Genomic DNA, 4,581 nt, shown 5'->3' with positions numbered 1-4,581 from the left:
CCGGACCCAGAAAACCAGGAACCGGTTAACGGGGTTTTGTACAACCGAAAACCGGACTGTTATATAGGAACCGATTCCGGTTCGGTTCGGGGTACGGTACCAGGTAAACTGGGTCTAGAACCGGAAAACCCAAAAACATCAATGTGGGTAGGTTGGAACCAAATAAAGTGGGTTTAGAATCGGAAAACCCGAAAAACCCAGATTTTTTTGGTAATTACTTACTACTTAGTGGGTTGAACTTTAAAAATTTTCATATTGATATCCCGACTTTGGGGGACTGTAAGGTGCTGGTTGTTTTTTTAAAGCCAAAATATCTACAGTCTGCGGACCACATCTGCAAGCCTCTGCGGCAGAAGAGGTGGACCAAAATGTATGCAATCTGCAATAAGAAGACTGTTTGTTTTTAACGTCTACGGCTGTTGAAATAAATTGATTTTTCAAACTTAATTTCATATCATAAACATTAAAATTGCATTTTCAGCGAAAATAAGAAAGAAAAAAAAAACTGCATTGTGACCCTTTTTTTTAGATTAAAATGAGGTATGAAGACCTTTGAAGACAGTGACCCATATATGCGTCAGGAAGACCTCGCGTAGACATTTTTTGATATGCGCACTTCCAAAAAACAAACACTCTGTGAGGGCATATGTCTGCGTGTTGTCTGTGCGGCGCAAACAAAAGTAGTTGCGCAGATCTTCACAAAAAAAAAAAAACAAACAGCCCCTAAGTCATTGAATATGAAACCAAAATTGACAAGCTTATAATCTAAAATCATGTACGAACTTTAAACTACACTCTGGAAAAAGCTACATGTCAATCCGACTTTAAACGAATAAGATATGCATGTGTTAACATTTTCACAAAATTCAAAATACAAAAACAAATAGTTGAAAATTTGAAATTTTTAAGCTTTTATATCCCGACTTTGGGGGTTGTAATTCATTGAATATTAGACAAAAAAATGACAAAATTATAGTCTAAAATCATGTACAAACTCTAAACTACAAGTTGGAAAAAACCGCAAATCAATCCGACTTCAAACGAACGCGTTGACAATACCTTCTCCGGTAATGGCTGTTGGAATAGTGTCTAAGGCTGCAACTATATTAGGCAAGTATTTGATCCGGTTGTGCATGGTCCTTTTGGGTTGCCTTCACCATAGCAACTTGATAGGATGATTTATTAAGAGAGAGTAAATATTATTAATATATTATGTGAATAATATAATGAATAATATATTGTTATTTGATTAATATAAGTCATAGAATTAATTAGAATTAATTTGGTGACTTAAAGAGATTAATTAAATAAAGGGGTATAAACTGTCAATTGTTTGATAGTTAAGCTTTAGACTGTAAATCCATTTGGATATGTTTGGACGGATTCTAAGAGCTTTAGGAAAGCTAAAATCGTCCATATACTTATCTATGGAATGGATTTGGATAGCCTTAAGAGAAGATTATCCAATTAGGGTTTAGGTTGTAACCCTTAAGGAGTCTACAAGTATAAATAGACCCCATAGCATAGGGAATTCGACACATCTCCTAAAGCAAGGAACCTCTGGTCGAATTCCTTCCCTCTCCTCTCTCCTAAATCATTCTTATTGCTATTGGTGTTTGTAAGCCATTAGAGGAGTGACACTTGTGACTCTAGAAGCTCCAAGACCTCAAGATCAACAAGGAACTCAAAGGTATGATTCTAGATCTGTTTCAATGTTGTTATTTAACCTAATTAGTCATTAGAAGACTTGGATTCAATGCATGTTTATTAGAAAGCCTAGATCCAAGCATTAGGGTTTTGCATGCGCACATAGGAAAGATCTTATGGCAAAAACCCAACAGTGGTATCAGAGCCTAGCTTGGTTTTCTTTAAATTGTTGCTTGATTAACTGAAACAAACCTGCAAAATTCAATTTTTTGGTTTCTGTGTCACTGACTCGGCGAGTCCCAAGGTGGACTCGGCGAGTAGGCCTGACTCGGCGAGTCCCCTTGTGCACTCGGCGAGTCATAGCGTCAGGAATGGCCAGATTCGGGATTTCTTTGTGTTTATCTTATGGAAACTTACCTTAATCATAATAGATCAACCTAAATCCGATTTTATGATAAATATGACTATTATCTTGATCTAGAAAAAGGTAATTATCAACTAATTAAATATTTAATTTCCTTATATGATAATTATTTAACTATTTTGGTAATCATCTTTCAAAGAAATCTTGAATAAATCAAATATAGATAATTAGGATATTAATTGTTAATTGGAATTATTTATTATTTGATCCTCCATGTTTTAAATGTTTAAAACCTACCCTCATGTTTTGAAATTTACTTTTGTGATTAAAAGTTTTAATTTAGACAACTTAAATTTCAAACCCTAGATTTTAAAAGTTTTAAAATACAACACTATACAAATATGATATTACTAGAATAATATATATATGTATAACTAAATGCTAGTCTTACCGTTAGTAGGCCTCATTCACGAAGCCGATCTATAAGGTGGGTATAAGGTTGCGTCCTATAAAATGGCGCTTAATGGATGTACACTCACACCCACCGCTTGCTTGATTGGTGGAGGGTCGTTAGCCGAACGGGTAGGATAGGGCAACCTCATTCTCTCATTAAAAGTATAATAAGAAATATAAAGTAACCACATATATTTTTAAAATTTCCCAATCCTAGTTACTTTAGGAAAAGTGAATTGATGCAGTCCCATGAAATTGCACTTTGCACCTTGCTAAGATGTTAGTGGAGCGTGTGTGGTTTACCGGCACACTAATTGGTTCTAAGCGAAGGTGGCAAAGGGTGATTCATTGTTTATCATAGTTCGATGGAGCGTGTGTGGTTTACCGGCACATCGAATAGGTGATTGTTACAATGAAGGCACCATGTGAATTTGCATGGTAATTCACACCCGCTTTGTGATCCTCGGCATCCCAGTCACAAACGAGAGGGGCATATCGAGATTTAAACATGCCATTGAATAGTTTCAATGAATCTCATCCGAACCTAGGAATTCTCAAAAACACTTAGGACTAATAGTGTAAGCTTTTGATGGAGAATTAGTGAATCGTCATTCACTTACCTTCAATTTATTTGCATGTTAGATTACGGCATCCCTTTTCTAGTATGTAAATGTTATTGTTGGATCCTAGCCCTAATTTTCTTATTGGGTGATAATTGGGGATTCTTATTCTAATCTATCTTTGTCCTTTTCTAATTGTAGATGTCAAACGCAAACAACGCTGCTGCTAGTTCTTTCACGTTGATGAGCCTTTGCCAAAAGGTCACCTTCGATGGAACGAACTTTAGCGAATGGATAAGATACATTCGCACCATTGCTCGCTATGAGGATAAGGAGTATGTCCTCGATGAGAAGCTCGAGAAAATCAACCCCGAAATTGCTACTCCCGCCGAAATCACCGCCTTTGAAACTCATGAGCGAGATGCAACGAAGGTACATTGCATCATGATCGCCACCATGAACTCCGAATTCCAAAAGTCCTACGAGGACATGTACCCGTACGAGATGCATCAAGACTTATTGGAGAGGTACCACCAAAACGCGAGACAAGAGAGGTACGAGATTTTCACTAACATGATTTCCGCGAAGATGGGTCATGGAGAATCTCTTACCGTGCACTTGCAAAAGATGCAAAGGTATGTTGACCGCCTCCGCAAGTTAAATGTTGACTTCGGTGAAGACTTGGCGATCGACATGGTGCTTCACTCTTTGCCTCCAATGTACAACCAATTTAGGATGACCTACCACATGAACAAAGAAGAGGTCACCCTAAGCAAGCTCCAAGGTCTCTTGAGGGTTGCTGAGAGCAACTTCAAGGACAAGTCTGTTGCACCCACTCCCAATCCGCCCGCTGCTCCTGTCTTGGCTATTGGACAAGGGAAGGGAAAGAAGAGGAAAGCTTCATCGAAGAACTATCGCAAGGTGAAAGCCCGAGATGGTGCCTCTTCTAGTGGGACCAAAATTGATCCCGCCAAGCCCTGCTCTAACCCGAAGGAGGCAGAGTGCCACCACTGCCACAAGATAGGACATTGGAAGAGAAGCTGCCCGGATTACCTGCAAGCAATCAAAGAAGGAAAGATCAAGCCATCTTTCGCAGGTATATATACAATCAAATCTAACGATTCTAATCATGCTATTTCTTGGGTTCTTGATACCGGTTGTGGTTATCACATTTGTTCTAATGTGCAGGGACTAAGAAGAAGTAGGGATGTGGAGCAAGGAAGGATCAATCTAATCATGGGGAACAGAAGATCGTCGCCTGTGACCAAGATTGGAGTGTATTCCTTGGTGCTTAGGAATAGTTTAGTTTTAGATTTGAACAATTGTTGCTATTCGCCAGAAATGGCAAGAAACATCATTTCATTTCATGGTTTATATAGACAAGGATTTAGATTTTCTTTTAATAATGAGAATGGTTCTATTTTGGCTTATCTAAATGGTGTCTTTTACTTTGAAGCTATACCATGTAATGGAATATATGAAACCGTTATGATTGTTGATAACTTAGGAAATGATGTTTTGAATATTGATTCTTCCACTAGTATGGACAAAGCATCC

The sequence above is a fragment of the Lactuca sativa genome, chromosome 5 (assembly GCF_002870075.4).
Source record: "Lactuca sativa cultivar Salinas chromosome 5, Lsat_Salinas_v11, whole genome shotgun sequence".
Taxonomy (NCBI): domain Eukaryota; kingdom Viridiplantae; phylum Streptophyta; class Magnoliopsida; order Asterales; family Asteraceae; genus Lactuca; species Lactuca sativa.
Note: the sequence above shows the minus strand (reverse complement) of the source record.